Source organism: Herpailurus yagouaroundi, unplaced genomic scaffold (genome assembly GCF_014898765.1).
Source record: "Herpailurus yagouaroundi ecotype Mexico unplaced genomic scaffold, PumYag 246, whole genome shotgun sequence".
Taxonomy (NCBI): domain Eukaryota; kingdom Metazoa; phylum Chordata; class Mammalia; order Carnivora; family Felidae; genus Herpailurus; species Herpailurus yagouaroundi.
The window spans coordinates 4015221-4042466 of record NW_024412463.1 but is presented as its reverse complement, the minus strand read 5'-3'; the positions used below and the strand labels follow the sequence as shown (position 1 = coordinate 4042466).

The 27246-nt window shown below is 47.6% G+C and overlaps 1 protein-coding gene and 1 long non-coding RNA gene across 3 annotated transcripts in view; one reads left to right on the top strand and one right to left on the bottom strand.

Moving 5' to 3' along the window:
• TSHZ2 (teashirt zinc finger homeobox 2) overlaps window positions 1-27246 on the bottom strand; it is a 456301-nt gene that overhangs the window by 93219 nt on the left and 335836 nt on the right. The gene's annotated exons all lie outside the window — the stretch shown is intronic.
• Window positions 24944-26538, top strand: LOC121020120 (uncharacterized). Its single transcript, XR_005785952.1, has 2 exons — window positions 24944-26115; window positions 26245-26538. It is a non-coding gene; the product is annotated as an uncharacterized LOC121020120 (long non-coding RNA).

Genomic DNA, 27246 nt, shown 5'->3' with positions numbered 1-27246 from the left:
AAAAAAAAATAATAAATAAATATAAAAAAAATTTAAGTATCAAGGAATCTGAACCCCTGTAGGTATTTTTTTTAATATTTATTTATTTTCGAGTCAGAGAGGTGGACAGAGGATCAGTGCTGACAGCACAGAGCCCATGCGGGGCTCGAACTCACAAATTGTGAGATCATGACCTGAGCCAAAGTTGGATGCTCAACCCAGAGCTCATAGCTACACAATCTCATAGCTTTTGACAACGCAGCCTCTTCTAAAAGGACCCCCACCTCCAACTAAAAACACACCAATTCAAAAAACAATAACCAGACAAATCACTGGACAGCAATCCCCTCGGAGCCGTTGACAAGCTATTGTAATGACCCATAGTCCCAGGGCGGGGAGGAAACAAGTGCGTGAGTCCAGATTGTGAAATTGGTGTTGCTTCACGTATAAACAAGTGTGCAGAAATCACTGTATAACATCAGTACTCATCGTTCTGTAATATCTGAAGTTCATGAAACAACAAAAAGAAATAAATTTGTTTTTCGATTTTCACTTCTAGTCATGGGCTTGTCCAGAAGGGGGAGGAAAAGGAAGAGGAGGGGGAGGAGGAGGAGGCGGAAGAGGGGGAGGGTGGGGGAGGAGGAGGAGGGAGGGAGGGAAATATTGTTCTGCAAGTTTAAGCAATGTTGACCATCGCAGGATCGTCATGTGAAGCAAATGTACAGTAAAGCCAGTCTGATTTGGATTAAGTAGAAGAAAGTTCCTGCCAAATTAGCAAGATTCTGAATTGGTTGGCATTTGGAAAGAGAGCCGCTGTGGAGTGCTAGTGAAGGGGGTGGGCTATGGAGTAAGAGCCAGGTTGGATCCTGGTGTCTACACTGAAAGCTATAAATCCTGATCAAGACGTGTGGCCCCGGCCCTGCATCTGCATAGCTGAGCTGATGATTAGTGGCCCCTCATGGAATTGTTGCCACGATTGAATGAATCAATGCATTCAAATTGCCTGGAACAGAGTGAGAATGTGGATATGTGCGGTTATTATTATTTGAAGACACGTGGTTCTGCTAGTTTCAAGAATGTGGCAATATCATGTTTTTGGCCAAAGGGGAGAAATAGGGAACAGAGTATGGTCTGCCTGCCTCACCTTAGGAAAAACACCAATAGCCACACCTCGTACAAAATGGATCTTTCTTATTTGCCATGCCCTTGACGTAGCTGCTCTCATTCAACACCTCCAACTGTCCATCAAGTTGCCACCTGCATTTGGAAAGAGGGAACCAACTGGCAGAGGCTGAGTCATTTTCCACGACGGTAGTATGAGGAGGGCCGGCGTGAATTCAGCCCTTAAACATGTATTATCACGTTTGGAATCAACCCAGGTGTTTGCACGCAATAAAAGGCAAAAAGGATTTTCAGGGATTTAGTTTTTAAATAGGCGAAATATCCTTCCTGCTGTCTAATTTTCATGACAGATAGGCAGACATCCGGACAGAAAGACAGCCGCATTAAACATATCAGCTCTTGGGGCGCCTGGGTGGCGCAGTCGGTTAAGCGTCCGACTTCAGCCAGGTCACGATCTCGCGGTCCGGGAGTTCGAGCCCCGCGTCAGGCTCTGGGCTGATGGCTCGGAGCCTGGAGCCTGTTTCCAATTCTGTGTCTCCCTCTCTCTCTGCCCCTCCCCCGTTCATGCTCTGTCTCTCTCTGTCCCAAAAATAAATAAAAAACGTTGAAAAAAAAAATTAAAACATATCAGCTCTACAGAAAGGTGCTCAGAGAAACCGTGGGTGGTGCGCCTGGCTGGCCTGAGTCCTGGCTCGGATAAAGGACTCCAAGAGACTGCCTGCCAGGGGGACAGTCGACCCCTTGCTCCTTGTGAAGGACACCACAAGAACACTCCGGGACAGCGGACGGAGAAACTCTTCTCCGGGTGAGTCGGGGTACAGGTGTTCAGATTCTTTGAATGCAGACACGTGGCCGTGTTAACCTTCCTCCCTCTCTGTGCTCTGTCATGTTTAAATGCTGAGCTCTCCATGCCTTTGGGGGACTAACTTGGGGCTGATTCTGGCTTGGGACCTGAAGACTCAAGATTTGGAACTGGGAAAGAACAAAAGAACAAAGAAGAAGAAAGGCTTGTGTGTGTGTGTGTGTGTGTGTGTGTGTGTGTGTGTTGGAGGCAACAGAGAGCTCTGTTTTGGCCAAACAAATAAAAAAATTAAAAAGAACCCTCATATCATCAGACTAAAAAGGAATTTGAGTTGATGAAGCAGGGGGGCTCCCAGAGATCTAAGCTGGAGGGGCTGTTCTAGAAAAGAGGCCAGTCCATGCTTGGGGGCACTGAGGCAGGTGGCTTTGAGTGAGGACAGCAGTGAAACACGCCGGCCGAAAACCCAGACGCCACGTGTCAGTGGAGACAGTACCAGGAGGCCACCACCTATTCATTGCCTGTCACATGTCCCCACTTTGTCAGAATCCAGCATCTAGCCGGTCACCTCCTGGCCAAAGCTGCAGACACGCGCATACCCTAAGACATCGCCCGGTTTCCATTGGACTTACCCTGCGTCAAAATCCCCACTTGCGAAGCCCCGCCCCTGTGAGCCCCCCAAAAGGGGGTGGAAAGGAGATCTAGTGAGGCAGTGGTGTGGAAACCCTGGTGTGTGGATTTCAGGAGTGCATAGTGAAGGAACAAGGTAGAGAACCACCAGACCCGGGAGAGCCATCGACAACACCCCAGCCACATGGGCGTGCAACATGCCAGGAGCCCATGGCTAAGAGCCAGTCGGGCGCTTCGGGGAATGTTTTAGAACCAGAAACCAGGCCAATCATTTTCGCTCCAACCATCACTCTTCATGACAAAAGCTCTCTTGATTCTCAGGCCTTGGCTTCTTCAGGAGCCAGAGAAATACATACACATTCAAGGACAAAGATTCTCTTGACTAGTGAAGAGTTGGGACGTCTTCAGTAATGGGCAAAGTAATTACCCCCACTGTCGTAGGGATGGTTTCCACGCACTTGCATTGTTGTTCTTGGCCGGTCTTCCTCTTGGCACACGGGGCCAGCGTCCCGGAGAGCGGCCGTTAGCACCTCCGCGCTTTGCAAGGAACATCTCTCTCCTACAGCCTTAGCGGCTCCAGCCCCCGGCAGGATGACAGAGGACTTGGCCGTTGCTGTCGAAGTGGAGTCATTAGAAGTAATCAGGCCTCTGCCCAAACAGCAGCTTGGATGAGAGAGGGTCGTAAAAGCCCCGCTGGAAGTTCGAATACAGCTGGCAGTGGCATCCTGAGTGCCTGTATGGGTCTGCCAAGGCAGGAGCTCCTACGAGCCAACACGGCTTCCCTATTTGGGGCTTTCCCATTGGGACATCCAGCAACAGGCCATTCTGAAGCGTCTGAAGAAAGAAAATAAACCTCACCTCCTTCCCAATGACTGACTTTGCCAGGAGATGCTTCCGGTATGTGGAGAAGAAGGGAAGACGAGATAATGCTGATTCATGACTTGATTTCAATCCCCCTGCGTCACCCTCCCCCCCTCCATCCCTCAGGCCAGGAGGGACGGTTGTGGGGAGAACGAGGCAGATGTAAAAGGAGGCCAGGGTAACTTCCTGGCTTTTGTTTGAAACCTACCATGAAGAATGGAAAGTTTGAACACCCTCGAGATGCCCTAAACTGTATGCTGCTTACTGACAGCCCTCGAGGGAGATCTCTAGGTTTCCCTTGGAAAATCACACCTGGCAGCCCTGGGCTTTGGCATCTCGCACGGTGATGTTCACGGCAGCCGAGTGGAAGCACCTGCTGCGGGGCGGGCCCTCTCCGGCCCCTCTCGGTGCCCACCACCCCCTCGGCAAGGGGCCAGATCCCGGACGTTAAGACTGAGCACCTGTTTCCCTTTATCACTCCTGAGCAAGGTCTTTGCTGACCTGCCTTCAACCGTCTCAACACCCTTACCTCTAGCCCTCCTTTTTTCCTTCCTGCTTTATTTTTCCTATAATATTATCATCGCTTCACATAATCCATATGCTATGTATTTAGTTAGTAGCAGCGTCTCCCAAGTTCACAGGGGAAATGATTTGGTCTGCTTTGTTCACCGTTGTATGCTGAGTGTCCAGCAGGTAATAGGTGCTCAATAAATATTCGTTTCATGGCAAGACAAATGTTGTAAGAACCCACGTTTCTATTAAAAGTGGGAAATAAAGGGCACCTGGGTGGCTCAGCTGGTTGAGCATCCGACTTTGGCTCAGGTTATGGTCTCGTGGTTCGTGAGTGTGAGCCCCATATTGGGCTCTTTGTCATCAGTGCCGAGCCCGCTTCAGACCCTCTGTCTCCCTCTCTCTCTGCCCCTAACCCATGTTGTCTCTCTCTCTCTCTCTCTCTCTCAAAAATAAATAAATATTTTTTAAAATCTTAAAAAGTAGGGAACAAAAGATATTTCTATCTGCATGACTTTGCTTGCACCTGGACAGCTTTGCTCATTCGTGTTACCTGCTTTATGACTATGGGTCTGACCCAGCAACCTTTGGAGGCCAGAAGCGGGTTATGGGGCTAGATTCTTCAATGTTGGAGAGTTATCTGTTTCTCAGGATTGGCTCAGAACTGGGCGAGAGTCTGTGTCCCACAGGAGCCACGTGCGGACGGATCGTCAACATCCCAGTGATGCGCACTCCTTGGCATTGATGCTACTCCAAATTTTGACAAAGCCCGGAGGGGGTTCTCAGTGCTATTACACTCATCATCCCCTTTTTCAAACAAACACTTTGGAACAGGCTGTCTTTGGCCGGGTTCTCTAGAAGTTTATCCCGAGACAAAGGCATGAGATGAGGTAGTATATAGGAGATGGTTCCAGAAATGCTATTAGGGGAATGGTATCATGAAAAAGGGAAGGATGTGAAGCCAATTCAGGATGTGTGATTGAGCAAGTTACATCGTGGCGGCTGAAGCTTACCCAATGGTGGGTCTCTGGGAGATGCACAGAACGTGCCTGAGAGTCATCTCTCACCCGAGGGGTGCATTATCTACTACCTTGCTATGTACCATTGGTCAAGGGCCGCTTCAAGGTCAAGGGAAATGCCTTGGTGGGGGGTTGGCAGGTGATGGCAGACGTGTGGAGGTGAGTGCTCCAGGATTGGCTGGGACATTGACAGAATCTACTAAACACTCCCTTTATGACCCTAAAATTCTTGATCTACGATCATAATTTTTTTAAAGGACAAATATGAGGAAAATAGTTATAATAAAATATGTATGTCAATATTGAAATAATACTTGAGCTTGACATACCTGAGTGCACAACAAAGCAGTCAGATCCTTGCCCTTATACACAGAAACACTGAACTCAACAGCCACAAATACAGGTGGAGACCGTGTGTTTTATCGAAGACCTGAATGCCATTCATGGTGTTGACTTTCCCATGTGATTTTCTGACATGCAGATCAAGTCTTGGTATGGTTAGAACAAAGTACAGCCTGCCCTCAATGTATACAGCAGTCACATTCTTGTCAAATTCAGTGTGTATGAAAACTGTGTGAAGGATACTTTGAGTGCATATGTCAGATGGACTTAGGGTCTAGGTTCAGAGAGTTATTTACCAGTGCTTCATCTATATGAATGTCTACTGGACATTCAAAAGTTGAGATTCAGGGGCGCCTAGGTGGCTCCGTTGGTTATAGCATCTGGCTCTGGATTTCGGCAAAGTTATGATCTCATGGTTCATGAGATCGAGCCCTGTATTGGGCTCTGCACTGACAGCATGGAGCCTGCTTGGGATTCTCTCTCTCCTCTCTCTCTGCTCCTCCCCTGCTCTCTCTCTCTCTCTCTCTCTCAAGAAATAAATAAACTTAAGAAAACGTTGAGATCTCAGACAATTCTTCATGGTGCGGGACTGTCTCATGCATTACAGAGCATTTGTCATCTCTAGATTCTGACCACTAAATGTCAGCATCACCTCTCAATCTTTATGACACTAACTCCACAACAGAATTTTCTGGAAAGCTCACCAGGGGCAGTTATCCCTCCCATTTGTGCACTACTGATTTAAAGAAAGCATGGGTGGGAACCTCCCAGAGTGACTGAGATATAATTTCCTGTTAACTGAGATGAATGGGAATTTGAAATAAAAACTGAACAGAGTTAAAGGAAGGAGAGTTGGTTTTGCGGGTACCTCTGACTTTTGTGGCCAGATTCACACTCACTATGAAAGCAGAGACGAATGCTTGAAGAAGCATCAGCTTATGACCCAGAGTGTTGTACTTTTTTCTTTTTTTGAGGAAGGAACTATCATTTATCACCAGGACAATACCTGCTTATTTGTTGCAGGTCATTTCTCTCGAAGAACAGTGTCTTGTGAAAGTGTCATTCTTTCTTGACCCAGCATCTAAATTCAAAGATCCTGGGCAAATGATAGAGGAGTTTGCTCATCATTGGGGTGTGTGCATCAGTGCAGAAGAATCTGACAGGCTTTTGGGTGTGTTCTGTATTTACTAATCCTTCAGCAGTGACAGTGTGGGAAGGGCCAGTGAGCACAGCCATGCCGGGCAAATCCTGGGGGTTGGGTGGGCAGGAGGTGCGGAGCCAAAATGGAGAATCCAGTGCAGTGTGGATTCGCTATGCTTCATTGGTTCAATGAACCTAGTCCTCTAGGGTAAGACAAAGAAGAGGCTTGAGGCAGCTTTGCACGAAAGACCGTATTAGCTAAGGCAGAAGGGAGATTGGCTATTGGCATTGGTCTGGACACACACGTATCTAATTTAAATTTTATCATGGTACAACAGTTAGGAGGGCTGGCTATGGAGTCAGACTTGCTGAGGTTTGACACCCAAGGTCCATTGTCTACAAGCTCTGGGTCTTGTATACTTCATCTCTACACCTCAGTTTCCCCAGCTCAAAAATGCAGATAATGTTAAATTTTGGACTTTGTAGGCATTAGATAAGGTCATCTACATCAAAGCTTAGCACAGTGCTTAGCATACTGTAAGAATAGGTAAAATGTTGGTATTCTTATTAAAATCAGGACAGAAATCTCAACTTTTGGAGACCATGAAATGTCACTTGTTGGGTATGCTAAGGAGAAAACAAATTATACTTACTACAAGCTTGGTGAATTCGGGGACACTATCTTTTCTACTTCTAGGACTCTAGGGGCCAGCACTGTGCTTGATGCAGAGTAAAATCTCAAGAAATGTTCATGGACTTCAGTTGGCAAAGATAGAAAATTCAGGGCAGAAAGCACACAGGACGCTGACCAGATAACCACACTCCATCAATTCTAGCCTATGTAAATCAGGACATAATAGGAGATGATATTAGGGATCATTAGGGATTAGGCAGATTAGGGATAAAATGAGGTATCATCAGAGTAAATAATTTCGTTATTATTGTATTGTGTTTACAGTATATATATATATATATATATATATATACACAAACACATACATATATATATACACATACATATATATATACTGTGTATATATATGTGTGTGTGTGTGTGTGTGTGTGTGTGTATACACACAAACATCTATTTACAAAATATATCATTCTCCCCTCACTTTGAAATCTTGGTTTTTCACTGAGATGCTTCCATGTTAGAGAGAAACTCAATAAGGGCTCTGACAGGAGCATCGCTATCCCCCTGAACTTAAAAGTCTACTGAATTTGCACCCCTTTCTGGTATCAAAGTCAATGGAGGAGTTGAGTGGCCACCATATTTATGAATCTTTTCCTTAGTCCCAGAACCTGCGACCCTTTATAACAAAGTCTTAAGGATAAGTTTTCCCCCGTGATGTTTGTCGAGAGACTTCCAATAAGTGTGACAGAGCTGACCCAGGCCTGAATCCTGGCTTTGCCATCGACCGGAAGTGTGACCATGGACTTACCACTTACCATTATTAGCATGGCACCACTATCAGGTGCTACCCCCAGTGCCTCCCCCCGCCGGGGGCTTTCAGTCCCATTCCCGGGGGCTTTCTTTCTGTCTCTCAAGTCTATCAGGCACATGGCTCGGAGCCATTGTGCTTGTTGGCTCCCCGGCTCAGACCTTTACCACGTAGGGCAAAGAAAGACTATAATAATCTCATGCCCACACGGCTCTGTCCTTTTTTGCCAAATTAGCCTTGATGTGAAGCCACCGTTGCTGGACAGTGTGCTTTATGAAAGCACTTTAATTTTCAGAGGTTTCGGACTTCAGAATTATTGCCAAGGGATTGTGGCCCTGTATTATTTCCCCTACTTTGTGGATAAGAAACTGAGGCACAGAGAGGTTAAGTAGCTGGCCAGTCACACAGTGAGAGAGAGCCAAGTAGGGACCCCCATTCGTGGGACTCCAGCCACTGCGGGCGCCTCCTTATGAATGAAGGTCCCTGATGCCGAGTTTCTTTATTTACAGAGCGGGATTGTAACTCCCGCTTCCTGAAAGACTTGGGGAGATCAAATGAAATAACACATACGAAACACCTGGTACAATGGGCCTTCAGTAAATGGTGCTTCTGGACATTGGCTACAAGAGCATCCGGCCGGAAAACCTTAGAGAGGGAATATTCTTAGCCAGACACGAGCATGCGCAGTGGAAAGATCAGTTAGCGTAGCTCTTAGTTAGACGCACGTTCACAACAGATATTTGGTTTTTGGTTTTAAAATAAGAAAATAACACTCAAAGTAGGGATCTCACAAGGAAAGGAAGGAGGATTTTGTTGCCTGGATGATCTGCCTGCTGAGTGACATTTTATTTCTGCTTCATCAGGTGGCAAAGGACCATTTAAAAAATGGAGGAACGGTTTCTACAGTTTATTTCTCCAAGTAAGTCTCGGCTACCATTTTATTTTGTGCACAGATTGGTGGATTTTCCCTCGAAAGAGTTGGGAATGAAAAAAAGAAGACGACGACGAAGAAGAGAAGCTTTTCCTACTGGGTTTCAGTTGCTATGGTTTTGTTCCAGTTCCCTCAGGTTCAGTGGCTGCATGGAAACAATCCTCAGTTCATTTTGCCTTTTCTCCCCTCCTCTCCCTTCCCCTTCCCTTCCCTTCCTTCCTCTCCTCTTTTCTTTTCTTTTCTTTTCTTTTCTTTTCTTTTCTTTTCTCTCATTCTTTCTTTCCTTTTGCACAAAAAGAAGAAAACTGTCTGGCAAGTTAAAAGAATGTTAAGTGGCAAATGAGACACCCTTGCCTTTTGTCTGCTACCAATAAATAGTCGGTGTGCCCCGGGTGCATTCTCACCCTGGAGAGAGATGCGAGTTTGTGGCTGGTAAACGTGAAAATGAAACAAACCCGCCTACCTCTGATTCTCTCCGGGAATGGTTTTCCACTTTGGAAAATCCACCCTGGGTGTAGAGGAGAATGAATATTTTGTTTTCACAGAAGGATCTTCTTCTCGTCTCTGTATTCTGCGCTGGTGGCCTATGTCCTGAGAGCTTCCATTTGTATGCAATTGCTCACTCTAAGAATAAACAGAGTCGGGAGGTCCCCATGTGGGGTCGCCCTGGAAGAGCCCCGGGAGACGCGGAGAGCACTTGTCTGATAGCTCGGAGAGCTGGGGACCTCATGGTTTGCACGGCGAGGCGTTCGGAGACATCAGCGCCTCAACAGGGGGGAAGCAGAAGAAACCATTTCGCCATAAATCCAGAGGTCTATTTTCACTCCTCTTACTCTTAAAGTGGATCATTCTCTTTTCATGGGTATGTAATTGTTTTCCAAACACAAACAACTACCCGAAAATTTTGCACCAGGAGATAAAAATTTTATCATTTGCCTTCAGCAGCTTAGAAATTAATTGGGGGTTATTTTAAATGGAACTGAGGAACTACCTTTGAAATCTAGTTTTCTTCTAGTTATAAATAAACCCTGGCTTTAAGATGATAGCAATAACTAATCATTGAATACATTAATTAGAATGTTAAAACTAGAAATGAACATTATTTATTATGGGATACACATATTCACATTTATTATTAGGAACATGTTCTGGGTACCGAACGTTATCCTATGGAATAATGATTATTGAAAAGTACCCGTATAATCCAAGCTGGTCTCCGAAACAAAGAAAAATTAAATTCATGCAAACAGGTGAAAAGTGTGAAACTGAATTCATTAGTATAAATTCAGAAGAACGGCTTTTGTTTTTCGGGGGATTAAAATAACTAGGTCAATAGAGGTAAAGGCACACTTTTAGGTGCCCTTCAGGAAGAAAAACACACCAAAGAAAATCTTTGGCTTATAGTTTCTTCTTTTCCACTAATTTATATTCATTAATTATAATGACAGTACTTAAACAGTAATAATAATTATTATTATTTCTGTTTTCTGGAAAGAATGTTGCTAATGCTAAGACTATTGATGCATGCAGGATAACAAGAAGCTGAATAAGAAAAAGTTCACTCCATCACCTAACTATTCCCAAATGTCAGAATGGGGTAGATCAACGAGTTGTGTCCCTTTTGAATTCATGGGTCCGGCTGAGTATATGAAGGAAACTGGGCGTTCTGTCTCCCCAAACGGACATGCGTGAGAAATTTCAAGTTTAACTTCAAGGGGTTGACCTTCTCCCTGGCCAGCCTATCCAGGACCTTCAGTGGGTTAACGATTCCCTCTGTAGTAAAAGTCCTAGAAGGTGCTGTGGGGTCCTGTGCAAACTGAACATCAGAGGCCTCTTGTTCAAATGTCACTGAGCATTTCAAGATGGTGATGGCAGAGCACAAAACCATGTGTGGGATCCTTCCGAGCACGGGGCTGTGTGTAACCGCACAGATTGGTGTGTCCATCCAGACTTTCAAGTGTAGGGTACTGGCTATGATTTCAGGCTCTGTTGTGGGACAGACTGAGTGCAAATTATGGCTCCCCTTGAGGTTTCTTGAAGAAGTTCCAGTTGATGCCTACCTCAGGATTATTGGGAAGGATAAATAAATTAGTGTAAAATCCCTAGAATAGTAAGGACATAGGATTAGTTGTTGTTACTCCTTTCTTTAATTTTTTTTAATGTTTATTTATTTTTGAGAAAGAGAGAGAATAGAGCACGAGCAGGGGAGGGGCAGAGAGAGAGAGAGGGAGGCACAGAATCCAAAGCAGGCTGCAGGCTCTGAGCTGTCAGCACAGAGCCCAAGGTGGGGCTTGAACCCGGCAATGGCGAGATGGTGACCCGAGCCGAAGTCAGACGCTGAACCAACTGAGCCACCCAGGTGCCCCTGTTGTTACTCTTTTCAAAAAAATGTTGCCAACTGTAACTTACAGCATGTCACTTCCTGGGTTCGGATCTCTCGATGAAAGGCGCATAGCACGTGAAGCATCCCGCGAGACTTACTGCTCCCTGCCTCCCCAATTTCTTCTCTCAAAACTTCTGCCTTTGCTCAACATACTCAAGCCATCCTTGGCTTCCACTAGTTCATTCCACATGCCAAGTCCTTTGTCATCTCAGGGTCTTTGCACAGACTCCCTGCCCGTGATGTTCTCCCCACCCCCAGCCGATCTCTGTCTTTGCCTACACCCCCATGTCAGTTCAATGTCACCTCCTCAGAAAGGCTTCTCTTCTCTGTGTTCACCCTTTCTTCTTTTTGTTTCCTCAACAGCTTTGTTGAGATATGATTTACATGCCATGAAGTTTCATAGCGTGAAATTCATGTACAGTTGGGAGACAGGCCTTCACCCCTGTATTAATCTCCATCAGGAACTTAATTACACCCCCAGGTACCACAAAGTACTTGCAGAGCAACACAGCTTCGGGGCAGATCTTCAAGGCTCTTTCCGACCTGATTCACTGACCATAAGCCCCTCTGTTACTGACATTCACAGAGCATCATTGAGAGAGAGAGAGAGAGAGAGAGAGAGAGAGAGAGAGAAAGAGGGAGGGAGCAGGCAGGGGAGGGGCAGTGGGAGAGAGAGACTCTTACGTAGGTTCCACATCCAGCGAAGAGCCAGATGTGGGGCTTGATCTCATGACCCTGGGATCATAACCTGAACTGAAATCAGGAGTCAGCCACTCAACTGACTGAGCCACCCGGGCGCCCTTATCCAGATCATCATTTTCCAGGGATGGCAAGATGGTAGTTTATTTCTATTTTTTTTTGTCTATTTTGATTTTCTTTGTTTTCTATTTCTTCATAAAAAACCGCCTATTCCTTTAATTTTTCTAAGTGATACAAACGCTTTATTGAGAAGAAGGAACTTGTGGAAATCTTTTCATGGTGGTAAGTAGAGAAATCAGGCAAACGTACAACACGGGGGGGGGGGGGTCATTTCCTGGATGTGGTATAGACTGCTGTCCACCCGGTAGTAGCCAAGGGATTTGTGTGGCCACCAATTATCCCATCAGCTTTGACACTGATGTCTGAAATCTCCACCTTATTTCTTAGAATGAACGCATCAAAAATCTCTGATGCAATGCATATGGGAAGCTGAGTGATCGTTGGTCTTTATCAACTTGGTATAAATTAATTTGTAAGACCATTTCCACTTTGTGGGAACTTGTAAGCACAGGACCCAGGCTGGCTAGTTTGTATTGAAAAAGGCATGGTGTTGGAAGTTTGGACTTCAGAAACACATCCCTCTAGGGATCGACAAGCAGCCCCAACCACACTCCCGACAAAATATAAAGCCTCGTACTTGGATTACGTTTGTCTGTGTTGTTTCATGTGGGTGAACTATCGTTTTAGATTCAGAGCCCAGATTGCAAAGGAGTCAGGGAATGGTAACCTTAGAAGAGAACATTTAAAGAAAATAATAATCATTACCTTTTGTCGTGCACCTCGTATGTGTCAGGCACGGATAATATTTTGTACGTATTAACCGTCTTAATGCCTCATGATACATTTATGAGGTTGCTCGTAGTACAGACTAGGAGATGAAGGCATAGGGTGATTAGGAAAGTCTGCAAAAGTCCCAAGACCAATAGGGAAGAATTTGAACTCAAATCTGTTGGACCCCAACTTTCATTTTCTTCCGTGAGGCCAGTAGGGATGCCTCTCTCTGAGGTCTCCTTTTGGTTCAAGTTCCAGAAAATGCTTTGCTTTTAAAGGGACCACCTGATTGGATCAGGCCACCTGAGACACGTAGTCTCTGTGGTGTAAGGTCAACTAAGTCGAGGTAGGCATTACATCTGCAAAATCCCTTTGCTGCAGGACCCGAACAAATGTAAAATGGGGCTCTTAGGAGGCCGTCTTTAGAATTTTGCCTACCACATACAGCCTTTCAAATTTTTGGATGGATGATAATTGAATTATTTTTTTAAAATTTACTTATTTTGAGAAAGAGAGGGGGGGGCCAGGGGGAGGGGCAGAGAGAAAGGGATTGAGAGAGAGTGAGAGAGAGAGAGAGAGAGAGAGAGAATCCCAAGCAGGCTCCATGCTTCCAACATGGAGGCTGATGCTGGGCTCGAACTCATACTGTGAGATCACGACCTCAGCTGAAATCAAGAGCCGATGCCTAACTGACTGAGCCACCCAGGCAACCCAATAATTGAATTAATTTTTATGTGACCTAAAATGATACTTCTTTTGACAGAGAATCAATTAATACTTGTAAACACTAAGACTAACATACTGGAATTAAGTATCATTAGATCCTATTTGCCAAAAAAAATCTCTTCGCTTCCCTCATGTTATTTTCCATTGTGGACCCTTTGGGTTATAGATACTACGTTGTTTCGTCGCACACTTTTTTTTGAAGTTTGCAATTTGTTTGGAGTTCAAAGGAAATGTCACTTCCCACCTGCCCAATTTTTAATAATGCAAAATATTCTCTAACTGATTCTGGATAAAAACACAGTTGACAGAAAAAAAAATCTTTTCACTCAATAAGGGAAAACAGTGAATTAATGAGCATTTAGTTTAATTTTTTTAAAAAACCGAGTATTGGCAGATCAGAAGTCGACAAAAATTATTCTGGTCCAATTTGTGGATCAAATGCAAATAGCCTCTTCTTTGCTTCTTTCTAATGGATTGCAGTTGAAATGTTACATTTTCATTTTAGACTGACAAAAAAAAAATAAAACACCCAGCAATATTCTGAGGCCAAAAATTATGACTGGAACCTCTAAGTAAGTCATTTTATAACAGCTTTGTTCCCTGGATGCTGGCTTATCAAATATGCCCAAGATCTTATTGGAATGAACTATTCTAATGAAAAAGATTTGATGAGTAGACATTGCTCTAAGCAACGATGGTTTCCCAGTCTCTCCTCTGGTTTCATGTGGGAAAAAACCTGAAGCTTCAAGGTGACCACAGTAGATGATACTGTTCAGAGAAATCCAGGGTTTCCCAGGTGAAATATTGGCAGAGTAGACAAAAATGTGTTTCATTTTTGTGCAGAGCAGTTTATAGCTTCCATGCACTATAAAAGCCCTCGGTATCGATCACTCATTCATTTATATGACAAGTATATTTACTTATTGCCTGTAAGGTACCACTGTCCTAGGCCCAGCAGAAGCAGTAGAGAATGAAACAAAATACAAATTCCTGACTTGATGGAAGCCATGTAAGAAAGGCTTTGGCCACGTGCCCTAGGGGAATGTGCTGTCTTAAACGTATCAGGTAGGATGCATTGTCACTATCAAATTTGTAGGCAGGTTGATAGGCTCCAGGGGGACATGTATTTGGAGTTCGAATCCTTGAAGCATCTCAAGCCTGACGTTGACGGCCAAACATAACAAAAACCCCACGAGGCCACGGAGGCAGAGCATTTTAAGAGACTTCACCACCTTGGAGATCCCATCCCATGTCAGATTTCAGCTGCTTCCTCCACATTGGTTTTCTTCCCTCAAAATGGTACAGGGGAGTTGTGCTGAGGGGAGGGAGGGCGTTGATGTCCTCGACTGAGAACCACTTCCTGCCTAAAATGAAACCGATTGTGGGAGGCTGGATAATGACCCCTAAAATGTCCACCTCCTAATCCCCGGAGCCTGTGAATACCTTCCTGTACATGGTAGGAGACACTTTGGGAGCAAATGAAGGATCCTGAGATGGGGGAGATTTAATTTGGATGATCCAGGTGGGTCCAGTGAAGTCACAAGGGTTCTTGTAAGAGGGGAACAGGAAGGGTAGAACCATTAAGAGGAGAGCTGAGGACTGATGACATTGGAGTGATCTGAGGCACTGTCTGTGAGCCAGGCAATGCAGGCGGCCTCCGGAAGCTGAAAAGGCAAGGAAACAGATTCTCCCCCCGCGCCTCCAGAAGGAAGCAGCCTCGGAGACACCTTGATTTTATCCCAGCGAGACTGATTGGGACCTCAGACCTCCAGAACTATAAGACGATGCATCTGTGTCGTTTGAAGCCAGGGAAGTTTGTGGTAATTTGGTACAACAGCATTAGAAATGGACACCTCATTGAAGATGCCTTAAAACTGTGTGTCTGGTTACTTAATAATAAGTTTGGAGAATAGTTAAATATAGCCCGGTTCAGACTTCAGCTGGGAAAGCCACACTAGTATTGGGGAGGCGTAGGCACGTTTCTTATAAGAAGAGTTGCTCAGGGGTACCTGGATGGCTCTGTTGGTTAAGCGTCCAACTTTGGCTCGGGTCGTGATCTCTCGGTTCCTGCGTTCGGGCCCCGCGTCAGGCTCTGTGCTGACGGCTCAGAGCCCGGAGCTGCTCTGGATTCTGTGTCTCCCTCTCTCTCTGCCCCTCCCTCGCTCACACTCTGTCTCTCAAAAATGAATAAATGTTAAAAAAAAAAAAAAAAAAGAAGAAGAAGAAGACTTGCTCAGACCTCAAAGATGAGCCAAGCTATTCTCAGGCACTGTTCTTAATGCTTGGCAGATACATTATTAACTAATTTCATCCTCAAAAGAACTCTTTTAAGGTAGGACTATTATTATGCAATGTGACCAACGAGGAAAGCTAGGCACAGTTTCCCAGTCCGCGGCAGAGGGGGTATTCGAACCGAAGGAGCGTGGCCTCTGAGCCCATCTTCCTCTGTGCCTGCTGCCTTGGGATCACACTGAGACACGCTGTCCAGTCGGGCTTTGCAGAGGGATTGCATCTTTGAGCAAAGCCAGAAGTCACTTAGAATAAAGGATAGTGAGGCAGACCAGGTCATTTGCTGAGTTAAACTGCTTTTGATCTATGATGAAGTGTAATTATAATGATTATAATCTCGTTATCTCGCTATCCTTGTGGGGCTCATCAGGCAGCTCCCAAAGAAATTTTGCAAAAATCTTTGCAGTCACGGCAACCATGTTGGAATAAATGTTTCATCCTCCTCGAGGACCGCTCTGAAGGAAAAACGTCTATTTACGACGGACACCTTAAGCACATCCTTTTCTAAGAGAAACATTTGGGAAAATGAGGCAGTCTTTACATGAAACAAAAACCAAATACCGAGGAGGTCTTTGTTTTTTGTTTTTTTGTTTTACAGTTTTTAGGATTCTATCTTGGCAATTTCCTGGCAGGCTCCCCTCTGTGATTCACCTGCTTTCTGCTGTCTGCGTGGGTCCTAAGCACATGCTTCCCCAAAGGTCTGGAACTGGAAAAAGGTAGTCACAGTATGGTCTTTGGACACCGTGTAGGGAAGGGGAGGTGCGCTGGGGGAAAAGTCCACAAACACTCCCACAAGATCAAGGTTTACACGTCCCTGGAGAGTCTGAAATACACCCGGAGATCCCACCCCGTCTCAGATTTCAGCTGCTTCCTCCACATTGGTTTTCTTCCCTCAAAATGGTACAGGGGAGTTGTGCTGAGGGGAGGGAGGGCGTTGATGTCCTCGACTGAGAACCACTTCCTGCCCAAAATGAAACCGACTGTGGGAGGCTGGCTAATGAGTGACCTACTTGGTTGCAAGGTTGTTCCATTTTAACCAAAGAGGGACGCTTCCCTGCCTCCCCCTGCCTTCTGGTGGAAGAAGCCAAGGGACCAAATTCTACTCAAGAACCCAGCCAGGAAGTGGCCATCGGCGAGGTGGGGAACCAGCCTGGCCGGCTGGGCTCTTGGTCAAGGATTAGGAGGATTCTAAGCTTCCTTCCACCAGCCCTGGAGGAGTTTTCCACGCAAAGCTTCACGACCACAATGAGATATTTACTGTCTTTATCGGAGAGATCAAACCCACACACAGATGTCACATTTCTCAAATTCCATCAGTAGATCAGACAAGCCGTCTCTGGAAAGAGGACATTCCAGCCGGCAAGTTCAGAGCGCGCCGGCTCCGAGGGCCGATCCCTTCCTATTTTCTGTCGTGCACCCTGAGCCTTTGTTGTCTCTGCAATGCTGATAAATCAATCCATCAAAAAATTTCCTCAGTGAAACTCAATCAAGAAAGGTCATGTCAGCGGGAGAGGAACAGATTAAATTAGCATCAAATTAGACATGGAAAGTGAGTTCTGTCAAAATCATCGCAGCGCTCAGCACAATTAGAATATGTTAATTATGCATTTCATTAAGGTGGATGTGAGATGAAATGTCACTGGGGTAGGCATCCGAAAAAGGGAAGATTGCCAGGCACAACTTTCTCTAGACAATGTGTGACACCTTCATTAACATCAAGAATCACAAGTCTGCCTTGACTTTTTCTGTAAGGGATTAAACCATTAACTGTTTGCTGGCCCCTCTCATCGGTGCGGGGGTCCCGTCCTCGGAGGGGGCCGGGCCCTCCTGAGTGACTGGCTTCCTCTGCCACCGCCATGGCCCCAGGGGCTGCTGGGAGTGCCCGGTGGGCAATGGAGAGGGTGGCGGTTTTTAATGAACTGCCTGGAAGCTTCGCGGGGATCACTCCACTGCCTTAGGGGTGGCACGAGCTGAGAAATGAAGGGTGAGGGTTACAGGGGGAGGGGAGGAGGGGCGGGGGGGAGGCTCTCGGCTTCATTCTTGGGCATGAAAGATATAATCAGCGTAATGGGGGGCGGGCAGGGGGGATCAGCTTTACAAACTTACACCCGGCAAACTCTAATTTGGGGAATTATTTTGTAGATCACTCTCTGACTCATGGTAACCAGGAGGCACTTTCCTGGAGTGAAGCAGTTCCTTGCCAGGCAGCTTTATGAGATACTTGTTAGATGCTTATGGCGGTAGGAGATTTAATTCGCGGTGCCCCCTTCTGTGATTTCTCACCACATACCCTTCCTAAGGCTTCCTCCACTGGGGGAGAGAAGGGACCGGTCCTCTGTGTGGATTGGTTCCCTGACGCTTGTCCACTCAGCCCCCTTTTCCACGGGTCCGGAGGCAATGGGGCATCCGTGGGAGTTTCCGGTCACCTCCTTGCGGAATGTTCTCTAACCCCTCACCCATGCCGTCCCTCGCCTTTCACCTGCCCACCCCTGCTCCCGCCTCCTTAACACGCACAGAAACACTCATCTGCATGGCTCCGTCTGCTTCTTCCTCGAGTCTCACGGGAAACATGGCTTCTTCTAGGATGTTGCCCCTGACTATTCACCTCGGATCTGCATTCGAGGCCCTGTTTGTTCTCCTGGGACCCTTGCTTGAATTCACCAGAATCATCTTCTGTTGCTTGCAGGAGAAAACTCAAACTGTCCTCCTTATGGGGCATGGCATTCACTACTGCAACTATCCATTCACCTGCTAGATGGTAAGTTCTCTCTCTCCCTCTCACTCTATTTTATGTTTATTTTTAAAATATATTTATTATTGTTATTTTTGAATACTTATTTATTTCTGAGAGAGAGAGAGAGAGAGAGAGAGAGGCAGAGAAGGAGACAGAGGATTTGAAGCCGGCTCTGCCCTGACAGCAGAGAACCCGATGCGGGGCTCAGACTCATGAACTGTGAGTTCATGACCTGAGTTGGACACTTAACTGACTGAGCCACCCAGGCGCCCCTTTCTCTCTAGATCTTAATTTTTTTTAATTTTTATTTTTTAATGTTTATTATTATTTTTGTGAGAGAGAGAGAGACAGAGTGTGAGTGGAGGGTGGGACAGAGACAGAAGGAGACAGAATCCAAAGGAGGCTCCAGACTCTGAGCTGTCAGCACAGAGCCTGACGCGGGGCTCGAACCCACGAACCCGGAGATCATGACCTGAGCCGAAGTCGGACCCTTAGCTGACTGAGCCACCCAGGCGCCCCTTTCTCTCTATGTTTTAAATCTCTCTTTCTTGGTAAATACAAAGTATTCATCAAATATATCTTTTTAAAAAATGAATGTTCAGGTTATGGAATTTACCATGACCTAAGTACTCTTTTTTTAGGGGGTGGGAGAGAAAGCAAAGGTTACAGGCTTTATTTCTACCCTTTCTCAATAGGGTTGCACATTGTCATGGTAAATTAATACATACACATCAATATATACCCATTTCTAACATAGCCAGTTGGAATCCATTTTCTCCAACGCTTGGCGTTAAATACAGTGCCTGGCACATCACGGCTGCCATCTTTCTCACTCATACCCCAAGGACATCATTCTGTGAATTTGCCTGATTTTCTTTTTTTCGCCTCTTTCTCCCCTCCCCCCACTTCTTTTCTTTGCCGTCTTTATCATTCTCTTACTCTCTATAATAAAACCAATGATCGACTCCTGGTTTCTGAGCAAACTTGTAAGGCAATCGCTTTTAATTTTTTTTTTTTTCAACGTTTATTTATTTTTGCGACAGAGAGAGACAGAGCATGGACGGGGGAGGGGCAGAGAGAGAGGGAGACACAGAATCGGAAGCAGGCTCCAGGCTCTGAGCCATCAGCCCAGAGCCCGACGCGGGGCTCGAACTCACGGACCGTGAGATCGTGACCTGGCTGAAGTCGGACGCTTAACCGACTGCGCCACCCAGGCGCCCTGGCAATCGCTTTTAAATCCCAAGTCTTTTGGGGATTTGCACAGTGGAAAATAACCTCAGTGTCAACCACAACAGCCAGATGCACAGAACGACCCACTAAGTGATAGGATGGCTTTGGGTGAGGCTATTTTTTTCCCTCTAGGTAACAGGAGAACAACCTTCCTCCTTGCACGCATTAATTGGGAGAATACAGGCAAAATGCAAAGGCTGGTGCGTAGCACATGATAAGTCCCTGATAAATGACAGTGATGATGAGGGGGAAGACGAGGACGATAAGAATCGTGAGCTGGGAGCCAGCCTAGAGTCCTGTCCCGAAACCACTGCATCAGCACAAATATCTCCGTTTAGGGGAAGAAAAGACAGCGTCGGCTACCGTGACCCTTGTACATTTTGCGTGAGAACAAGGAAACACGCAGGGGATTGGGACCCTCTGGCAGAAACCCTCCAGAGCTGCGAGGTTCTGGAGCGACACTTTGCCCTGTGGCCCAGGCCCCGGGGAAGGCCAAGGAAACTGACAAGGGAAGTGGAGAGTCTTGCTCAAGCCCAGGATCGGCTCCTAACGTCCCTCTCTCCGAGCGGCCCCGTTTTCTGAGTTTCATTTAATGTTTAGGATCACCTGGGGCCCAGCCTGTTAGAAAGGGGAGGACGGTGGAAATTACTCAAGAGCTGGCTGTGATTGGATGACTCCGACTGCCTCACCTCGTGGCAAGAGCGGGAGTGCGAGAGGAGGAGGGAGAGGCTCGCCCGCCCGGGTACAAAGCTCCCTCCCAGCCTGCCGAGCCTTCCAGCTTCCTTGTCAGCGCTGCCATTGATATTGAAATCAAGGAGTTGGCACAGAGCTCGTGGCGTCCTGGCAGGATGCCAGCCTGGCTCTAATGAGCCTCACCTGGGCTAATTACATTTTGTACAAACCCCGCCGCTGGAGAGGGGAGAGTTGCCAGTGGGTCGTCCGGAAAGATGGCAACCGGGATTTCTCAGCTCTGAGATTTCTTCCTGTCCGCCGGCAGTTGGAGCTCCGGAGGGCCGGGAAGTGACCCGAGGGACCCTGGCTACTTCCTTGTGGGGCCACGTGGCAGTTACCTTATTTGTTCCCGAACGTAAAAGTAAGCTGTCAAGTCAGAGGTGGTCCTCAGCCTGGCTACTCCAGAGAGGGGCCCGCCTGCCATCCTGTTATAAATACGGGACCTTAGACCTCACCGCAGACTCACGGAATCAGAATCTGCGCTTTTGACAAGATCCCCAGGTGATGGGCGCGTACAGTCAAGCGTGAGAAACCCCAATCTAGACCTTCCGCCTGGGGGGGAGAATAGGGCCCAGCGAAACTGGGCCATCCCCAATAGTACCGAACATACAGGACATCTAGAGGCCTTGGTTCAGAGGGGTGGTGGTTTCTCCGCTCTTCCATTTGTCACTTGTATGATTTGCTGGGGAGTTAACCTCTTTGGACCTCAGTTTCCTTGTCTGCAAAATGGGCATAAGTTTATTCTCCATGGCATAAATGATCGTGAGGATTACAGGCTAGAATATTTATGGGCTTCGTAGTGGGGTAGTTGAGACACAGCAAGGACTAAAGATATTCCTTGTCATTGTTGTCGATGCTATGAAGGAATCGCTGGCCCCCAGGGAAAACTCAAATTCTCACTCGGTCCTTTACCGGCTATCACATCTGTAAAATGGAATAACAGTATCCATCGCTTAAGGTTTGTGTGAGCGTTAAAAGAGATACCAGAGGGGCCCCTGGGTGGCTCAGTTGGTCGAGCCTCCAACCGTTGGCTTCTGCTCAGGTCACGATCTCACGGTTCGTGGGCTTGAGCCCTGCATTGGCTCCGTGCTGATGGTGCAGAACCTACTTGGGATTCTCTCTCTCTACCTCCCTCTCTGTCCCTTCGCTACTCTCTCTCTCTCTCTCTCTCTGAAAATAAATAAATAAACCTAAAAAATGGAGATATTAGAGTATACCTGACCAGTACCCCTTGAAACCGCCAAGGTCAGCAAATAGAGAAAATGTCTGAGAAGCTGTCAGAGCCAAGAGGAACCAAAGCAGACGTGATGAACTAAACGTGAGGGGGTATCCTGGATGGGAACCTGGGGCAGGCAAAACTAAGGAAATGTGAATCAAGTATGGATGTTAGTTAATAATAATGTGCCAATATTGACTCATTAGTTGTGACAAATGTACCATACTCACGTAAGATGTTAGGAATAGGGGATGCTGAGTTCAGGGCACATGGGAAGTCACGCTATTAGTTTCGCTGGGTTTTTTTCTGTAATTCTAAAACTGTCCTGAGAAGTCAAGTATATTTAGAAATGAACGAGATAGTACGTGAAAAGCCTTAGCCAAGGTCACCAACTTGCCCCCCTTCACCAAGGACTATCCCAGCGTTGGGGCTGGAAGTCCCAGGAAGCTGCTCCGTCGCGGGCAGACCGGGACAGCCGGTCACCGTTCCCTGAGCGCAGAGCCTGGCACAGCTCGGGACCCCAGTCATCCTTACCCCTCACACACTTGTTGCCTGGCGGTCAGCTCAGCCGGTGCTCCGGAAGGCTGGTAGCTGGCGGTGAGAGAGGACGACCCGAGAAGTTCTGACTTCCTATCTCCCTCTTGAGAGGGGAGCAAACCAGGCTGGGGAATTCACTCGCTGACCCGACAGATAGTGACACTATGTGTCAGAGACTGTGCCCTGCCCTGGGTTCGGAGGGGCTGGAGACACACAGGTTCATAAGGCCCCGACGGGAGGGCCTGTAGTCTCACAGCAGACCTAAGACTTGCACAACAACAACACAAGCATCGCAACAAACAAGGCTGCCGAGCAGGCATGATCACCCTCAATTTCTTCCGACCAGGAAATGAAGGTTCCGAGAGGCCAGACGGCTTGCCCAAGCTGATACAGAGTCAGGACCTACCCCACACCTGTCCATGTCCCAAGTGCTGTGTTTTTGCCATTACCCCACAGCTGCCTCCCAGGGGTCTGCAGGACAGGGGAGAGAGATCTGGGCAGTGGGGGTGGGGTGGGCAGGAGGCACGGCTGTTGTACCACGCGGGCTTCAGAAGGACTAGCGACCTCAAGCTGGGAGAAATCAAAGAGGACTTCCTGGAAGAGATGGGCTCTAAGTGAGGGCTTGGAGGCTACAGGGAGATCCTGCCCAGGAGCTCACCAACTTAATTTCTCTCGTGCGTTTCTCGTGAGTTCTTTCATCTTCAAGAACCGGGGGATCTGGGGACGATGATGATGTGTGGTCCCTTGCACATGGTGGGATAACACTTGGGGAAAATTGCCTTGAGTTTTGCTAGCATTCCTGTGTTGGCTGTTCTTCCCTCCACTAGGCATCGGTCCTCGTGACCACACCAAAAATGTCAGGACAGGAATCTGAGTTTAGTAAAGGTTGGCTTTGCCAACCCATGATTCCTGAGGCAACTCGGGGACAGGACCAGACACAGTTACAGAGCAAGTCTCCCTGCTGGACGTGACGAGCTAAACTTGTGGGCGGGGGACAGAGGGCAGCTGGAGGTGAACTAGGGAGTCCCATGAGGCCAGGTGTGCCTGAAAGGAAGCTTAACAGATTTGAGGGGACTCAGGAGTAGTGACAATCTGGACTCCTTCCCCAGTTGCACCTACGAAAGCCACAAGTCCCCCCAGATGCCCTGGGCTCCCATGCACTGGGGAGGAAAGGCAGCAGAATGGCTCAGAGAGGTGGGTGTCCAGGCAGCTGGGGCGGGGGGGGGGGCCCTCAGGGGCGGGGTTGATGGGCATCTAAATTAGGAAGTCACCTGGGACTCGGCATTTGGTTGAACGCCCTGCTGGTGCCTACGGGAAATTCCAAATTATTTTGGGGAAAGGAACCCCCCCCCCCCGCCATTTTCATTTTGCACTTGGCCGTGCACGTGTACAGCTGGTTGTGGCTGCCTGACAGGGTGCCCGTGTGCCTCAGAGGGAGAATGCCACGGCCACCTCACGAGGCTGAGGGGGAGTAAATGTACTGAAGCCTCACAGAGCTCAAAGTGGCTCAGGAACTGCCCAGTGGCGGTCGTGGGCTTAGAGGACCAGGACATCTGAGAGGACATCCTTCTCACATCCGTGAGACCTTGCCACCACCTGCTACTAGATGCCCCCTCTGCGAGGGACCCACCTGCCCCAGCCTGCACGTCCCCACCACCCATTTTAGTCGTATCCCTTGGGAAAGGAGAGGAGACCTGAACCGGCTGGGAATACGTTTCAGCCACCTGAACACGGACTTGCAATCCACATTTAGTTCAGGTGAAGAATGTAGGCGGAGGTTGTATTTCTTCCCCACCTGGGCTTGGGAGCTTTGTCCCTGGTACAGCTACAGCTTGGCTTCTTTTTGGGGGACTAAGCTGGGCTTCGATCCGATTCCTGCCCTCTGTTCTCACTGTCAGTGATGCAGAGGGCAAGACTCTGGAATCCAGTCCCGTCAGCGCGTGCGTTGGCCAACTCGTCCCCACTTGGCTCCAACAGCGTCATCGGTGCCTCTGATTTCTGGCAGTGCTCGCCTGGCTCTGCCCGCGGGTTGCAGGGCGCTGACGGAGCCCTGACCTCACGCGACCCTCGTGAAAACCTGCCGGTCAAGGCCTGCGGAGAATCTCGCCCTCAGCAAACTGGCATGTAGAGCTGGGTGGTTCTCTTTTGGGGGGGCTGCTCTGTGCACTGCAGGACCTTAGGCAGAAGCCCTGGCCTCTATCCGCCCGCCGGGTGCCAGGAGCGTCCTCCCCCACCACGACCACCAAAAATGAGCCCAGGCGCCACCAGCTGTTTCCTCGGCGGGACAATCGCCCCTGATGGTTTTAAATCCCTCATGGCCAATAACTACGGAGTGACTACGGAGTAAATTATTTAATCATGAAGTGCCCGGATCACTCCTTTTGGAAAAAGAGAGAGAGTAATTGCATTGACCGCTCATTATTGTGGCGTGAAGCCGACAGGTTCTCATAGGGGGACCTCCCCGTGACGGCAAAGGGGCCTCACAGGCGGTTCTCTGCTCTGGTCCCAGCCTCGTGTTCTAGGGGAACATGAAGGCTTGGCGGGGTTAAGAGACTCCCTCCAACCCAGACTCATCGCTCCTTTTTTTTTTTTTTTTTTTAATGTTTTTATTTTTGAGAGACAGAGAGAGTGGGGGAGGGAGCAGAGAGAGAGAGAGGGAGACACAGAATCCGAAGCAGGCTCCAGGCTCTGAGCCGTCAGCACAGAGGCCAACGAGGGGCTCAAACTCATGAGCCGTGAGATCATGACTTGAGCCGAAGTCGGACGCCCAACCGACTGAGCACCCCTCATAGCTCTTTTTATAACAAAATCCTTCAATTTGATGGTGGGGGGGGGGGTAGTTATGAAAACATTCCCCCCACTGAGGGAGTGATGGATACAGTGACAGCATCTCACTGGTTGAGGGAGGCTGAGGGCAGGCCAGGCACCGTGGGAAGCTTTGCAGGATCAAGTCAATACGGATAGTAGCCCTGCTTCCCAGGTGAGGACACAGAGGCTCAGAGAAGGAGGTTCACCAGCATTCCCAGGGACCACAACGTAAGCTCCACGAGTGGTGTGGTCGTGAACCTGTGATTTAGCCAAAGTGGGCACGGAGGGGCCGCACTCTAATGGAGGGACTGGTGCTTCGGGGAGTTTGCTTTGGCAAACCGCGCGTCCTATTACTTATTTAATACTTTTCTTTAAGTGGATTGACTTTTCGGCTTAAATATTTTAAAAGGCATTTTATGTTGCTCCTCTAAATTGAAAAGCCGTTTCAGCGGCCACGCGTGGAAGGGAAGAGAGTTTCTCATGTTAGGAGTCAGTGTTATCTATCTTTGGTAAATGAGGAACAAGAATCGACTCTGGGCAGCACGTGGCTCTTTGGCCTCTCATACTCATTAAATGCCCCATAAATAGGTTGCAGCACGTCCTATGGGTTGGCTCATTCCACACCCACTCACCCCCAATCTCCTTATAAATACCCTCCGCTAGAGGCTGAAAACCAAAACACTTCACTTCCTGCGTCCTTTGTAGCTGGGGGTGGTCCTGCGCCAGTGGGAAGTGGGGGGGGGGGGTGTGGAGTCCTTCCTTGATTAAAAAGGCAAAACCTTGCTGGAGGATTTTCTTTCATCGCCTCTCTCTTTGTGCCGATTGGTGTTATAGGTCAGCTTGGCCAGGCTCGGGTACCTAGCTATTCAAACATTTGTCCAGGTGATTGTTGCCATGGAGGTGTTTTGGAGATATGATGGAAGTCCATAATCAGTTGATTTTTAGTGAAGGAGATTATCCTCCATCATGCGGGTGGGCCTCATGCAATCAGTTGAAGACCTTAAGAGCAAAACTGAGGTTTCCCTGAGGAAGAAGAAATTTCACACGAGGGGAGCAGCTTCAGCTCGGGCCTGAGCATTTCCAGACTGCTGGCTTGCCCTACAAATTTCGGACTTGGCCAGCCAGACTCAGAATTGCATAAGCCACTTCCTTAGAGTAAGTGAGTAAATAAATAATCCCACAGTCACGGCGCTCGCGCTTTCTCTCTTTCTCTCTCTCTCTCTCACTGGATTTGTTTCTCTAGCAGAATCCTGACTGATACACTCTTCTTCTACCCTTTCGCAGAGGGGACATGAGCTATGAAGATGCCTCTGCACCTTGCTGCCACGTAAGTGACAAACCTGTGGACATTGATGTTAAGCCTGGCGGAGCAGGAAGTTTTGCAGGGAACAAGGGTCTGTGATTGCTTCACTGTGCTCGCCTACCAGCTTGGACGGTCTCCCTCTGGGCATCTTAATATATCTGAAATCAGAATGCGCCTTCCGATAAATGACATCTTACAACTAATCGGCGGGGTTGTTTCTATACTTTCTTTTTCCCCCTTTGGAAGTCCTTAAATAATGACACATCTTACAATGAGTGGTGTCCTTGATTTAGTAAACTGTGGTAACTGCAAACCAAGTATTGATTTGGTTTAAGCGATTGTATATTTCGGAGAGGCCAGCGTGCGCGCACTTGATCTCCCTGGGCTTAAGGCTATGAAACTGCGAGTCCTGGAAGGGAACAGGGAAAACCCGCACGTAGCAGCTGCACGTGCAGCGCCCCCTGCCCCCGACACCTCGTCTTTTCTCGTGCGGTCACCTGCCATGTAGCAAAGCGGGCACAGGCTCAACCTTTAATTCCTTAATGAAGGTTTCTTTGAAAACAAACAGGGTCCTCCGTCTGCTTGCATTTTAACGTCACAAGAAAATAAAAGCTTTCCCAAATCCTGTCCCCTCTCTCACCCCACCAGATCCACTTTTCTGGCTTAATGCAGGTTGAAATGAGGTGTTTTCTGTTTTTTCTTTTTTTTTACTGATGAAAATATTATAGGAATTAAAAACCAAACCCATTAATATCCTGATTAGACTCCCCATGTTAATTGCAGATTCTTTCAGGCGACAGAACAGGTCACTGTCTGGGCTGAATGTGATCGCGGTGTTTCATAAGAGCTGCCCGTAAGGAACAGCAGTTTGCAGCGAAAACTTTTGCCACCTGGCAGATGAAGCTGGGAAGTGATTTTTTCCTTTCTCACGCTTGCGAGAAGTAACAGCAGGTACTGAGCGCTGCCTTTGGGGAAGGGGAGCC